General features: G+C 39.0%; 1 protein-coding gene and 1 pseudogene across 6 annotated transcripts in view; both read right to left on the bottom strand.

Annotated features, from left to right (window-relative positions):
• CCSER2 (coiled-coil serine rich protein 2) overlaps positions 1 to 16506 on the bottom strand; it is a 195057-nt gene that overhangs the window by 124883 nt on the left and 53668 nt on the right. The gene's annotated exons all lie outside the window — the stretch shown is intronic.
• On the bottom strand, positions 3601 to 6434 carry LOC116460461 (transportin-1-like; annotated as a pseudogene).

Genomic DNA, 16506 nt, shown 5'->3' with positions numbered 1-16506 from the left:
CATGCAACCCAACTTAAGCTATGAAGCTGGCCGCTTCTGCTAATACAGGTTGCCTGACTCCCAAGACCAGGAAAGGGATAAAACATTGCAGAAGTACCACACAAATGCCACTAGAAGTTGAAGAGCCTAAAAGCAATACTTTTAATCACCACGAGACAATAAAACCGAATAACCTAAATTGAAAAATATTTAATTACTTATTCAGGCTAGAATAGCAACTTCAACAACTCCTAAAATTCATTCAATTAGTGAAAGACTCTTAGCTTCAGTGTCCTCATTAACTATAACAATTTTATAATAGCTACTTGATCCAAATCGCAGAATTCAATATTTTCTCCAAAAATATTACCCATTATACATCTACTCTATGCCAGGTACTATGCTAGGTAAAAGGAACATATTACACTCTGTTCTTCTTTTTTTTTTTTTTAAGACAGGGTCTCACTCTGTCACCCAGGCTGGAGTGCAGTGGCGCAATCATGGCTCATTGCAGCCTCAACCTCCTGGACTCAAGTGATCGTGCCACCTCAGCTTCCCAAGTAGCTGGAACCACAGGCATATGCCACCATGCCTGGCTAATTTTTTAGTGTTTTGTACAGATGGGGTCTTGTTACATTGCTCAGTGTGGTCTCAAATTCCTGGGCTCAAGCAATCCTACCACCTCAGCCTCACAAAGTGCTGGAATTACAGGCATGATCCACGGCACCCCACCGACTCTGTTTATTAACAAATTACTTTTAAGTTCACTGACTTTTTCTCTGCAACATAGGCTTTGAACAAGAAGGAGTTTAGGTAATCCAATAACTTCATTTTTAGGAGAAAAAATGTTCAGAAAAAAAGTACTCTGTTCATGGTCTCATACATAGGTGGGGTGTATGAAGATCTGATACAGAAATATTTATAATATTTAATGTTATATCTTTCTTATTTTAAAAATCTGATTTATAAATATCATTTATCCTTTCAGTCTGAGATACTGAATTTTCCTTCCTTTCCACCATCTTACTTCCCTGGGGTCAACTACCCTCTACCCCACACCCTATACTCAGCAATGCTGATATTCCTCTCACACATCATGATTTTGTGATATACTCATGCTGTACATGCTGTTCCCTATGCTAAAATGCTTACCATCTAATTTCCTTGGCCAACTGGTAAAACTTGCATTCATTCTTCGACACTCAACTCACAAGTTAACTTCCTCCTCAAAAGCTTCTGAATGACCCCCCCAACACACACACACACACACACACACACACACACACACGCACACACACACACACTTTCCTTTTGTTATTTCAAGAGCATATGCATACTAATCATTTATAAATTCATACTATGATCATGTGTTTTTAATTTGTCTGCCTATCAAACAAGAAATTGAACTAATTAAGGACAAGGACAGCTTTAACCACCTCAGTGTCCTCAGAAATTAAGAGAATGCCTGGAGCATAGTAGAAGCTCAAGAATTACTGAATTGAACTTCATATTGTAACATACTTAAAAGAAACATTAATATTGAACGAAGAAAAATATAATTATGTTTAAAGAATCAGAACAACTACATTTCATACATTTAAACTTTTCTTCACACATAAAAGTTATATTAATAGGACAAAAAGATCTATACTGATAATTAAATGTACATGGAAGATTCACTACTGGAGGTGGAGTAGCTCCCTTCTATTGGTTCAAATTTTGCAACTCAATGTCAAAGCATACCTGAAAGTATCAATATCAGTTTGAGATTTCTATTTACCTACATTAGGACCATCTCAACTTTCTATAAGCTGTCCCTCCACTACCACGCCTATGCTAGCATCACATTTTTAGTTACTTGCAGCTTGCTATTATGACACGTGATACCTTAGAAACTTACTTTGTAAATAGGTTATGTCATAATGTGTATAGAAAACTAAGTGAAAAGTATTAAACAGTACCTTTAATTTTTTAAGGGCTAACTTAACAAGGATTTATTCACAGGAATACATGTAAGTAGAGAAAAATAACAGAAAAGCTAAACAAATGAAATGAAGAGAATCCAAACCAACTTTCACTCTGTAGCTTTTAATTTGCAACCTATGTGCATATATCTACGGCACAGAGGGCCACCAACACGCACCAAAATACATTCCTACATTTGCAGTGTAGGAACCCTGCATTACACCCATGAACTTAAACATATCTTTAAGATCATGCTTTGAACAAAAAAAAAGAAAGCTTAGAAGGCAGTATATTGAGTGGGAATAAACACGGAAATACAGCAATCATTTTTCAACTTCTACAATTGTCTTTATGTGCCAATTGACATTTATGCAGCCTTTTACAGATCTTTTACCACGTAATTTAAATTTTAGAAGTTTTGATAGAATCATGAGTAGTATATAACCATGCAGAAAGCACATCACACTGACAGCACAGAGGCAAAGATTTTGCACAGGTATATCAGCTTTCCACATTGTGCAGGTTACACACAATGCAATATCAATCTTATTCCTAACAGATCCTAAAAAAGATATTTCAAGGACTAGCTGTGAACTACAGCACTTTATATATCTATATTCTTAAGGAAAATAAAACCCACAAATCTTAAGAAGGAACAATTTAGTGTGGCAGAGCTACATTGAATTGGTAAACTGCAACACAAATTGCTGCAACATAGGCAAATGAATACCAATCTCACTCTATGTGATGCAAGCATGCTACTTTCCCACGAATTTAAATTACTTTCAACCACTATGAGCCAGAATGCATGCCTAACCCTTAAACTGCACTTTAAAAAATAACATATTGGCGTAGAAATTAAATCTAATGAAGTACAACTATCAAATTATATCCGCTACATTAATGTTCAATGCAAACTGTCATCTTTAGTTTGATATACCAAACCCCATTTATTCCACCCTGCCTGCCCACCCCAAAAAAGGTAAAAGGAGTGACTCATTTGGCATTTCACAGGGTGCTTCATTGTTCATGTTTGTTTTGTTTTATTTCCAATTTTTTGGGGGTACCTTCAATTGTAACTTCCAAGAACCTGCTTCTACTATGGGAAGGCAAGCTGATTTTAACTACATTAGTTCTGTTTGTGCAGTTCTTCATCAACATGCAAAACAAAGCCCCATCATGTGGGAAAACTTGGATTAAAAAAAAAACTTAAAAAAAGAAAAAAGCTTCTTTACTATTTGTAACTCCCGGTTTCCTTTATTGTGCACTATAGAATTGTTCCTCTTTCTTGTCCCTATGCATCATTTATATGGTTCCTGTTTTGGTACAATTCTCCATAATATTCCACAATGTGCTGTTTCGTGAGTAGACTGAACAGATTTTTTTTTTTTTTTTTTGCTTCTTCAAATCCAGTGCAGAGTTGTAATTGGAGACATATTTCCACCCACAAAGGCTCCAGATGTTAAAACGTTTCCCAACATCGACTTAATACAGTGACGTCCCTCCTGCCCCTTCCAGTAGGGTTGAGACTGTAGTGTATTCCCTACTGGTTTACCCTTCCCCCCGTAAAGGGTAGCATTTTCCCTGGGCGCAGAGTCTCCCTCATTGTCTCCAAGACTGAAGGACCCCTAATTTTGGGACTGTAGCTTGAGTGTATTAAACACCATAAACAGCTGCAAGATGCTCTTTTTAAGGGAAGAGGAAACTGGTCAGAGAAATGCCTCCAATTTTTATCGCCTACTTGATTTTTAAATCCATGAAGGATCTTACACTGAACATGTCTCTGAGATCTTTTGGGTTAATCCATGATGCAACAGCATCACAAAAAAATATATAAAATCTTGGATTACACCACTGGGATTCACAATCATCATGGTACAAATTCCATGGAATGCTGAATCCTTTTCCTCATTGTCTCTTATGATTCTCAGAAAGGTGCACCAGGGTCTTCATATTGCGGTAGCATGGGGGCCACCTCTTGAAGACACATGTAACCAAGATGACCAATCGTTATTGCTGTATTCTCTAACAATGTCTTTGCTGTGTTGGGTCTGTTTATGATTTCTACAAGCTGGTGCAACATCATAGGAATATAAGGCCACATCTCTATACCCATTTGAATGGAGATTTCTCCAACTGCCCATGTGGCATTGTTGCAGACTGAAATGAATTCTGGATTTGGGTTGATTCCCAGTATTGGCATGAAATCAGCTATACAAGGCTTAACATGCTGAAAGCAAGCTTTTGTGAGGTCACCTAACAGAGCAAAAGAACTCTGTTGAACTTCTAGCATTTTATCCTGCATCCACTGATACATTAGTGTTAGGATGTTACTTTGGGCTACCAGCTGTTCAATGCTGCCTCCAAGTCCTTCAGCCAGGCCACTCAGTAAATCAAGAGTCACTATCATAAAATCTTTATCTGGAGCTTCATATTGATCTGGTTGAGCACTGTTTAGCATGGCTTGGGCAAGAGTTTTCCTCATTGTCTCTTACACAGGTTCACAGTATGGAAGCAAGTCAGACTGCAGTGCTGTGGCAACTGAAGATAGGCCCTCAGGTAAAGGGAAGAGATCCTTATCTTCATCATTTAACATGTTCCATTTCTGGGTCAGTGGAGGCATTAGCATCTGAATATAATCTGGTTTGTTTGAATGATGTCCTACTGAATCTGCTAATGTTCCTAAGGCATTGTAAAGCACTAGCAGGTTATGCTGGTATTTACTAAATGCAAAGACCAGGGTATCAAGTATATAAGCAAAGTGAGTAACAGGTTCTGTACAAGCCTCCTCTTCTAGGGCAGCAAAGGCACTGCAGGCAGCTTCTTGTACTCTCGTTGCTATCCAGGATGCGCTTTAGCAATTCACTCATTAATGGCTTCAGGTACCTGTCCGGTGGCTGGCTGACTACCCAGTGTGCATAGCAGCTAAAAGTCCAGCATGTTATGGAATGTATAAGAGCCTTTTTATCAGTGAGGCACTGAATAAGGTGAGGAATAAGCTCAGGCAAGTATAGAATAATGCCCTGCATGCAACCTTCAGCAACTGCTCCTAAAACCAAGATGCCTGATTCTTTAACAACCCATTCATGATGAAAAAGTAATTCTTTCAAAAGGGGTAAAACATGTGGTAGCAGTTCATCATGATACACATTTGCACGAACATCTAGGGCAGCAGCAGAACATTTTTTTAGATTCCAGTCAGAAATTGTATGATCATCATCAATTTCATCATCATCATCTTCCTCATCAATTTCATCTTCATATTGCTGAGCCACTGTCCCTGATCAGTGAAAACATGGCCATATATCTTGAATCTTATGTAGAACGTACTCAACTATATTATGCACGTGAGGGAGTAGGTGATCCATTCAAATTTCAAACAATCACAAGTGCCCGGCACGCATTTTTCCGTGCCTCTGGTTCTTCATCACCAGCCAATGCAAAGAGATTCTCAATAAAAGAATCAATGTGCAACATTAGAGCTTGAGTCCTACTGATGATAAACTGATTGACAGATGCAAAAGCATGAGACCTTATTTCTGGACTACTGTGCTTTAAGAACTGTAAAAATTTGGGAATCATGATGTTGAGAGGATGATCTAAAACATCACTACCTAAAATCTCAGCAGAACCTTCACAAATCTTCTGAAGGGTGCCAAATGCTCTCTCTGTACAGGTGTTGTAATCTTTAGCATCCAACAGGCTACAGAGTTTTGGTAAGAAGTCAGGCCAATTCTGCAATTCTCCCTTGGAGGCTATAGTTGTGATCAAAATACCAATGGTGGCTCTAATCAGAAGGGAGGAGTCACCAATATATATATATTTTTTTTTTGAGACAGAGTCTCGCTCTGTTGCCCAGGCTGGAGTGCAGTGGCGCAATCTCGGCTCACTGCAAGCTCTGCCTCCCGGGTTCACGCCATTCTCCTGCCTCAGCCTCTCCGAGTAGCTGGGACTACAGGCGCCCGCCACCACGCCCGGCTAATTTTTTTGTATTTTTAGTAGAGATGGGGTTTCACCGTGGTCTCGATCTCCTGACCTCGTGATCCGCCTGCCTCGGCCTCCCAAAGTGCTGGGATTACAAGCGTGAGCCACCGCGCCCGGCTCACCAATATTATTTAAACATTCACTTTTAATAAAAGTCTGTTATACCATTTGGGAAGTTCTGAAAGTGTGCTTTCACATCATTCTTCAAGATGAGATCTTGTGGGCTCATCTTCAGATTTTAATTTTGTAAGAACAAAAATCAGTTGTTAAAGTCTGGATATTTATTAAGTTGTTCCAGTTTCTGTTGCACAGTTCTCTGGATGGTGGTGTCTGGGGACTGGGACTCCTTCAACAGCTGCAGGATTTGCTGAAGCCCATGCTTGTCAGGTTTCCACTTATACTCCATCTTAGTTTGCTGGGGTGCCCCGAATGGCAAAACCCAGCGGAACTGCTCCTGGCAGCCCAGCCGCCAACGTCTGCTGCTGCTGCCGCCGCCATGGCCACCCAGCGCCAGTACCTTTAATTTAAATGTTTCTATTTATTTTGAATTAAAAGGCAGTATTTATCAAACGTCATCATGACATCCATTTCAGCAATTATTTATTGAGTCCTTACTTGGTGCCAGAAACTTATAGGAGAGACAAGAGAGATAACAAAGTATCAACTATACATTCAGGAACATGTAGTAGTAACTAGAGATTAAAAGTGACTAGACAGACTGAAATAAAAGTGAGAACAGATTGTGAAATGAAAAAAGCCAAAGTGCAGATGTGACATAGAAGGAATGGGAAAGCCACAAGAAAAGTAACAAGTCAAACTGGTGATAAAATAATTTGGCAAAATGAATGAAAGCAGAAACACTAGTTACAACTTCTAAAGGTACGGAGGTGATGTTTTTCACCGCTACAGTCAATCAATAATGGAATTTGGTCGACTGTACCCTCTAAACCCATTTTCAAAACTACCCACCCCGCCAGATCTCCACTTTGCCACCACAATACCATAAGCTACTACCACCTCTCACTTGAATATTAGCTTCCATGATCCTGTCTAGCTCCCCTCTAATTCAATCTTCATACACAGCATTTTAAAAATGTAAACTGAATTAAATTTTTTGGAGTTTAAAATTCTCCAACTGCTTGCCTTCAATTTTTAAGGCAAAGATCCAAATCCTTCAAGCTCTATAAAAGCTCTGTACTGACAGCCTCCTCTCCTGCCACTTCTTTCCTCTGAGTCAGTGCTCAGGATATCCTGGCCTTCTCATAGTTCCTCATACACTCCACAATCCCCCCTGCCCTTTCTTAAAAGCATTCAACATTCTTCCAGCCATAGCAAATAGAAAACAATTTTTAAAAGCAAGCTGAAGATAAATGAACGAACCAAAAAGAAACATATATAGAAAACCCTCCATATACTGCCTTTTCTCCTTTTGTTCTCAGACTCTACTATAGTTTGGTACAGAGATAAAAACAAGTGCAGAAGCAGATCATCTGAATGTTTGGTTTTCAAAAAAGGTTTCTCCAATAAGAGTCCAAGTGAACCATTCTCCAAAAGGGACTCTTTTGGTAACAGACAGAAAATAGAGAACAGCGCTAAACAGGTTCTTCTTTACCTTAAAGGAGAAATCTAGTATAAATCTACAGTGGCAGTAAAAACAATGACTTGGGAGCCAGTTGTTCCAAGTTTTAATTACTCTGCATTGCTAGAGCGACTATATAACTTTACCTTTCTAGGCCTCAGTATCTTTATTTATGAAATAAATGGATAAGACTAAATAATCTCTATGACCTTGATCCTACAGCATCTAATTTTTCTGCATATAAAATATACTACAGCTTTGCCAAATAGTAAAAGGCCAAGTGAATGGTAGAATGGAGGTCTAGATGCTTTCCTAGAACATCCAGGGGAACATAGCCTTGCCCCAGTGGGACACATTTTGGACTTGAGCTTCAAAATGGTAAGATAAATGCTGTTTTAAACTACTAACTGTGGTAATATGTCACAGCAATGAGAGAAAACTAATACATCAATAGATTTACAAATGTGTTTTTTATTCAGTCTGACCCTAATTACAAAAAAAAAAAAAAAAAGTTCTGGATACCTAGCACCCTTAATGATATTCTTTTAAATGGCAGTAAATTCTTTATCTCTACAAACATAGTATCATATGTGCTTTTTCTAAATAAGCAATGTTTTTCCCTTTTCAAATAATTTTGAAATAGATGCTTCTCGAATCTTCAGGATTGAGCTGATCTCAGGATTCTTACAAATCCTTCCAACATTAGTTACTGTGCACTTTCATTACTGATTATAATTAAACACTATTACATAAACTGACCATTAAGATAATCTAATTTGGATTCCCTCAAAATCAGAGTTTACACCAATTTTTGAAATATTGTTTGAAAAAATGAAGCTTTTAGCTTTCTGCACACTTCTAGATCCAAGCTCCCATATTAATCACACTAAATGATCCAGATCCTATAAAGCGTATTACACACAGAAGCATTTTTCATGATTTTTTAATGTCATTCATTATGATACTAAAGCAGATATATGCCTCGACAGGCACGGTGGCTCATGCCTGTAATCCCAGCACTTTGGGAGGCCTAGGCAGGTGGATCACTTGAGATCAAAGCTCGAGACCAGTCTGGCCAACATGGTGAAACCCTATCTCTACTAAAAAGACAAAAATTAGCCAGGCATGGTGGTGTGTGCCTGTAATCCCAGCTACTCAAGAGGCTGAGGAAGGAGAATCACTTGAACCCAGGAAGCAGAAGTTGCAGTGAGTTGAGATCGAGATCGTGCCACTGCATTCCAGCGTGGGTGACAGAGCAAGACTCCATAAAAAAGGAAAAAAAAAAAACAAAACCAGATACATGTTAAGGTCTTAGAATATTTATACTGTGTCTGTATTATTAAGATGTCCAAGATCATCTCCATAAATCCTCCTTCAAATAATCCATGCATTAATAGTATAGAGGTTTCAGAGCCCAAGTAGGATGAGAAAGACATCAATGTGGAAAAGGATATGGTGGCAGAAGTGAAGTGGGTTACAAAGAAGGAAGTTAATCAAATAAGAACGGTCGTGCACCATATAACAACATTTTGGTCAATGACTGCATATAAAACTGGTCCCTTAAGATTATAATGGAGCTGAAAAATTCCTATTGCTTAGTAACATAATGATGTCATAACTGTCATAACATCATAGTGCAGTGCATTACCTTTTTATATTTAGATATGCTTAGATACACAAATATCATTATTGTTACAATTGCCTACAGTATTCAGTAAGGTAACATGCTATACAGGTTTGTATCCTAAGAGCAATAGGCTAATACCACATAGCCTAGGTGTACAGTAGGCTACAACATCTAAGTTTGTGTAAGTACATTCTATGATGCTTTCACAACAATGGAATTACCTAACACATTTCTCAGAATGTATTTCCATTGTTAAATAATGCATAACTGTAAATATTTTAAGGATAATAACGGAAGTCAGGTTTATCACCGTCAGAGATGGGGACTGCAAATATAGAAAGGGAAAAAACTAGAATTGAATCCTGTGGTGTTAGGATGGAATTGGTGGTATTAGTGTGAATTCATGGTTTTCAAAATATATAAATAATGTGGACATAAATATTGATACATGTGTGTGGAAGCATATATGTATATATATAAATATATTCCCTAGCTCTCACCACTGAAGATGCCTGTGAGCAGCAACTTTTCAATAGCAGTGAGCACATCTAGCCCCCAAAACTTGGCTCTGAAACAGCATTTCCTAATAAAAAGAACAAGGGCTCTAGGAGAAATCACTCATTCCAGGCCTAGGGCAGAAAAAAAATGAAAGATGAGACTAAAACATCTTGTACAAAAGAGCAAGGAAGTGCTCAAAGAATTATGAGAGAAGAAAAAAGCACAGGAGTCTGTTTGAAGGAGCACTCACTGGCCAGGAGACTGAAGAGACTAAAGTCCCTGATAAACAAAACCAACATGTGATTCTAACACATACCTTTTTACTATAGAAGATATTATTGCCTTCAGTTTTTGGCTCAGAAGAGGCCAAGGTGCAACTCTCTTTGGATGTACCAAATCCAGGTTCATCCAACACCAGCTGCCTCCACCATGCTGCTGAAGTTCCACCCCAGCTTTGAGATCAAAGTTGTGTATCTGAGGTGTACCGAGGTAAAGTCAATGCCACGTCTGCACTGGCCCCCAAGATCAGCCTCCAGCGCAACCAATACCTCGAAGGGTCTGAGAATTACAGTGAAACTGACTATTCAGAATAGACAGGCCCAGATTGACGTGGTACCTTCTCCCTCTGCCCCGATCATCAAAGCCTTCAAGGAACTGCCAGGAGACAGAAAGAAACAGGAAAATATTAAACAAGGTGAAAATATCACTTTTGATGAGATTGTCAACATTGCTCGACAGATGTGGCACTGATCTTTAGCCAGAAAACTCTCTGGAACAATTAAAGAGATCCTGGGGGCTGCCTAGTCTGTGGGCTGCAATGCTGATGGCCGTCACCCTCATGACATCATAGATGACATAAACAGTGATGCGGTAGAATGGCCAGCTAGTTAAGAAGCACAAAGGAAAATATTTCAATAAAGGATCATTTGACAACTAAAAAAAAAAAACTTATTATTGGTCAGATGGAGAAACTTGAATGGGGTCCGAAGATTTGGTGGTAGTAATGCATTCATGTTAATTTCATGATGCGAATGGTTATTCTGTGATTATATAGGAAAATGTTCTTGTTTCCAAGAAATATACGTTAAAGCAGGAGTCTCTAACCCCTGAGCCATGGACCAGTACCAGTCTGGTTAAGAACTGGGCTGTACAGCAAGAGGTGAGCAGCAGGCAAATGAGCATTACTGCCTGAGCTCCGCCTCCTGTCAGATCACCAGCAGCAAATGATTCTCATAGGAGAGTGAACCCTATTGTGAACTGCGCACATGAGGGATCTAGGTTGCACACACCTTATGAGAATCTAATGCCTGATGATCTGAGGTGGAAGGGTTTCATCCTAAAACCATCTCCATCTGCATTCCAGCCCATGGAAAAACTGTCTTTCCCAAAACCAGTCCCTGGTGCCAGAAAGTTTGGGAATTACTGTATTAAAGTATCTGAAGGCCATAGGGCTTCAGGTAGGAAGCTTATGTGTAAATGGCTCAAGGGGGTGGGGGAGAGTCATTTGTACTTTTTGCTGTCACTTTTTAATAGGTACAAGTACACTGGTTTCTGCATCACTTTGTAGAGATCATCAACACCATCTATCCAACCCTTCCCACCACTTCATGAGTATGAATGAATGGGGAAAATAACACTCTACAGTGGCCTCAGTAGAAAAGATAAAAAAGGCTATGTACTCACAGTGAAAGGACAAATGTAAACAAGGCAAAGTCCAGCCATGAAATAACCTTATGGATCACAAACCAAACTTAGAGACTTTATTCTAACCCAAAGCAATAGAATCTAAACATACATACTAAGAAGAAACTTAATACTGATGCAGGATGTAGGATAAAACCTGAGTTAAAGGGGCATAAGCATCAGAAAATGAGAATTTTACTGAAGAAAAGCCCAGGCCAGGCGCGCTGTAATCCCAGCACTTTGGGAGGCCAAGGCGGGCAGATCACGAGGTCAGGAGTTCGAGACCAGCCTGGCCAGCATGGTGAAACCATGTCTCTACTAAAACTACAAAAAATTAGCCAGGCATGGTGTCATGTGCCTGTAATCCCAGCTACTCAGGAGGCTGAGGCAGGAGAATTGCTTAAACCCAGGAGGTGGAGGTTGCTGTGAGCCGAGATCGTGCCATTGCACTCCAGGCTGGGCAAAGAGCAAGACTCTATCTCAAAAAAACAAAAGAAAAGAAAAGTCCAGTCCTTGTCTTCAAAATTAATTCAGTGTGGCCGGGCGTGGTGGCTCACACCTGTAATCCCAGCACTTTGGGAGGCCAACGTGGGTGGATCACGAGGTCAGGAGATCGAGACCATCCTGGCTAACATGGTGAAACCCCGTCTCTACTAAAAATACAAAAAAATAGCCGGGCGTAGAGGCGGACGCCTGCAGTCCCAGCTACTCAGGAGGCTGAGGCAGGAGAATGGCGTGAACCCGGGAGGCGGAGCTTGCAGTAAGCTGAGATTGCGCCACTTCACGCCAGCCTGGGTGTCAGAACCAGACTCAACACAACAACAACAAAAATTAAAATTACTTCAGTGCAGGTATGAAGATCAATACAAAGTAGCATACTATAAACTGAAATAACGTGCCAAAAGTAGGAGGAAGCAACATGATCAGAAGTAGGAAGAAAGGAGTAATTAATTCTAACTGGAAAGAACCATTTATCGAGTACCTACACATACTAAGTCAGTATCACAGCACAGAAAGATGAAAAGAGGCTGTCCTCACGATGTAACAGGAAGGAGAAAGGCAGAAAACCAGGGTGTGATTTAAAGTGCTATAGGGTCTCATCATTGAACAGTTAACCCTTAGGGGAAGGGGAGAAAATAAAAGTCTGAATACAGTCTTAAAGGAGGAATAGATGGGAGCATTAAGAAAAATATAAATAATCTCAAATGGTCTTAGCCTGGGAATGTAGGCAAGGTAGCAGTAGTATGAAAAAGGCCCTGTACATGGATACAGATTTTTTTTTAGATTTTAGATTCATGATGTGTGAGTTTACTCCACGAACATGTTGCATAATGGTGAGGTTTGGGCTTCTAGAAACCCATCACCCGAACAGTGAACACTGTACCCAATAGTTAATTTTTCAACTCTTATCCCCCACACATCCTCCCCACTTCTGAAGTCCCCAGTATCTATTATTTCCATGTTTATGTCCATGTGTACCCACTGTTTAGCTCCCATTTACAAGTGAGAATATGCAGTATATGATTTCCTGTTTCTGAGTTATTATACTTAGAATAATGGCCTCCAGCTCTGTCCATGTTGCTACAAAGAATACAGCTTCATTCTTCTTTTTTTGTTGTTTTTTGTTTTCTGGAGAAAGAGTCTTGCTCTGTTGCCCAGGCTGGAGTGCAGAGACATAATCTCAGCTCACTGCAGCCTCCGCCATTGCAGCCTCTGCCCGGGTTCGAGTGATTCTTGTGCCTCAGCCTCCCGAGTAGCTGGGATCGCAGGCGTGTGCCACCATGCCTGGCTAATTTTTTTAGTTTTAGTAGAGGCAGAGTTTAGCCATGTTGGCAAAGCTGGTCTTGAACTCCTGGCCTCAAGTGATCTGCCTGCCTCAGCCTCCTAAACTGCTGGGATTACAGGCATAAGCCACCAGGCCCAGTCTCAGTTTCATTCTTTTTTATGGTTGCATAGTATTCCATGGTGTATATACACCACATTTTCTTTATCCAATCAACTACTAATGGACACTTAAGTTAATTCCATAACTTTGCTATTTTGATAATTTACATTTATTGTGATAAACATACAAGTGCAGATATCATTTTGATATAATAACTTCTTTTCCTCTGGATAGATGTCCAGTAGTACATCTACCCAGAGGAAAAGATCAAATGGTAATTCTATTTTTAGTTATTTGCTAAATCTCTGTACTGTTTTCCACAGAGGTTGTACTAATTTTCAGTTTTCATTCCCACCAACAGTGTTATAAGCATTCCCTTTTCTCCACATCCTCACCAACATATGTTATTTTTTAACTTTTTAATAATAGCCATTCTGACTGGTGTGAGGTGGAATCTCACTGTGGTTTTGATTTACATCTCTCTAATGATTACTGATGTTGAGATTTTTTTTTATGTTTGTTGGCTGCTTGTATGTCTTCTTTTGAGAAATGTCTGTCCATATCCTTTGCCCATTTTTTTTAATGGAGTTATACATTTTTTTTCTTGTTGAGTTCCTTGTAAATTCTGAATACTGGTCATTTTTCCCATGCATGGTTTGGAAATATTTTCTCACATTCTGTAGGTTGTCTGTTTACTCTGTTGTTTCTTCTGCTGTGCAGAAACTTAATTAAGTCCCATTTATCTATTTTTGATTTGTTGCATTTACTTTTGAGGTCTTACTCATAAATCTTTTGCCTAAGCCAGTGTCCAGAAGACTTTTTCCTAGGTTTTCTTCATGGATTTTTATAGTTTTTGATCTTACATTTAAGTCTTTAATCCATCTTAATTTTTGTGTATAGTGAGAGACAGGGGTGCAATTTCATTCTTCTTCACATAGCTAGCCAATTTGCCAAGCACCATTTATTGAATAGGGTGTCCTTTCCCCGTAGTTTATTTTTGTTGGTTCTGTCGAAGTTCAGTCAGATGTATGTATGTGGCTTTACTTCTTGGTTCTCTATTCTGTTCCATTAATCAATGTGTCTATTTTTATACCAGTACCATGCTGTTTTGGTTACTACAGCTTTGTAGTATAGTTTGAAGTCAGGTAATGTGATGCCTCTGGCTTTGTTCTGTTTGCTTAGGATTGTTTTGGCTGTTTGGGGTGTTTTTTTGGTTCCACATGAATTTTAGGATTGTTTTTTCTAATTCTGTGAAAAGGGATGTTGGTAATCTGATGGGAATTGCCTTGAATCTGTAGATTACTTTGAGCAGTATGGTCATTTTAATGATATTCTTCTAATCCATAAGAATGAAATGTTTCAATGTGTTTGTATCATTTATGATTTCTTTCATCGGTGTTTTGTACTTCTCCTTGTAAAGGTCTTTCATCTCCTTGGTTAAATGTATTCCTACGGGGGTGTGTGTGTGTGTGTGTGTGTGTGTGTGTGTGTGTGTGTGTGTTTACTGTAAATTGATTTCAGCTCTCAATTTGGTTCTGTTTGAGCACTGAGGGTGTATGGAAATACCACTAATTTTTGCATATTAATTTTGTATCCTGAAACTTTACTGAACTTATCAATTCTAAAAGTCTTTTGGAGGAATCTTTAGGGTTTTCTAAGTATAAGATCATATCATCAACAAACAGATAATTTTACTTCCTCTTTTATAATTTGGATGGCTTTTACTTCTGTCTCTTGCCTGTTTGCTCTGGCTAGGACTACGCTGATAGGAGTGATGGGAGTGGATATCCTCGTCTTGTTCCAGCTCTTAGGGGAAATGCTTTCAACTTTTGCCTATTCAGTATGATGTTGGCTACAGGTTTAGCATATAGGGTTCTTACTATTTTGAGGTATGTTCCTTTGATGCCTAGTTTGCTGAAGGTTTTTATCATGAAGGGATGCTGGATTTTATCAAATGCTTTTTCTTCATCTACTGAGATGTTCATATGGATTTTGTTTTTAATCTGTTTATGTGGTGGATCACATTTATTGATGTGCGTATGTTGAATCATCTTTGCATTCCTAAAATAAAACCCACTTGATCATGATGAGTTAACTTTGTGAGTTGCTGTTTGATTTGGTTTGCCAGTATTCTGTTGAAGACTTTTGAATGTGTGTTCATCAAGGATACTGGCCAGTAGTTTTTTTCTTTTGTTGTGTCCATGCCAGATTTGGGTACCAGGATGATAATGGTTTCATACAATGAGTTAAGAAGGAATTCCTCCACCTCCTCAATTTTTTGGAATAGTTTCAGTAAGACTGATGCCAGCTCTCTTGTATTCCTAGTAAAATTCGACTGTGAATCTGTCTGGTCCTGGGTTTTTTTTAGTTGGTAGTTTTTTTATGACCAATTCAATTTCATTATTCATTATTTTTATTTCTTACTGGATCAATCTTGGGATGCTATGTTTGCAGGAATTAATCCATTTCCTCTAGGTTTTCCAGTTTGTGCACATAGAGATGTTCATAGTAGTCTCTGATGATCCTTTGTATTTCCATGGTATCAGTTGTAAAATCACCTTTATCACTTCTGATCATGCTTATTTGAATCTTTCCTCTTTTTTTCTTGGCTAATCTAGCTAGCAGCCTGTCAATTTTGTTTATCCTTACAAAGAACCAAGTTTTCATTTCACTGATCAGTTTTATGATTTTTTAATTTCAATTTCATTTAGTTCTGCTCTGATCTTTGTTATTCAGATACAGATTTAAAGCAACGACAATATGATCTCACCAGAGTTTAATGAAAACAGTTTGACAGTAGTATAATACTGTTAAATAAAGTGAAAAGCTAGCAAAATGTAGAGAAGGTGCAACCACCTGAGACAGTATATGTGAATACACGTTAGAAAGAATAAAGCATCTCAGCCGGGTACGGTAGCTCACGCTTGTAATCCCAGCACTTTGGGAGGCTGAGGTAGGCAGATCATGAGGTCAGGAGATCAAGACCATCCTGGCTAACATGGTGAAACCCCATCTCTACTAAAAATACAAAAAATTAGCCAGGTATGGTGGCGGGCACCTGTAGTCCCAGCTACTCGGGAGGCTGAGGAAGGAGAATGGCGTGAACCCGGGAGGCGGAGTTTGCAGTGAGCCGAGATCACGCCACTGCACTCCAGCCTGGGCGACAGAGGGAGACGCCGTCTCAAAATAAAAAATAAAATAAAATAAAATTAAAAAAAGATTAAAGCATCTCTGGTCTCTTCCTTAGAGTAAAATAACCCAAGCTAAGTAAAATGTCACAGATACAAAATTAGAGAGCAATTAAAA

Source organism: Hylobates moloch, unplaced genomic scaffold (genome assembly GCF_009828535.3).
Source record: "Hylobates moloch isolate HMO894 unplaced genomic scaffold, HMol_V3 SCAFFOLD_3, whole genome shotgun sequence".
Lineage (NCBI taxonomy): Eukaryota > Metazoa > Chordata > Mammalia > Primates > Hylobatidae > Hylobates > Hylobates moloch.
The sequence above is the reverse complement of the archived record's forward strand: the minus strand, read 5'-3'. Positions and strand labels throughout refer to the sequence as shown.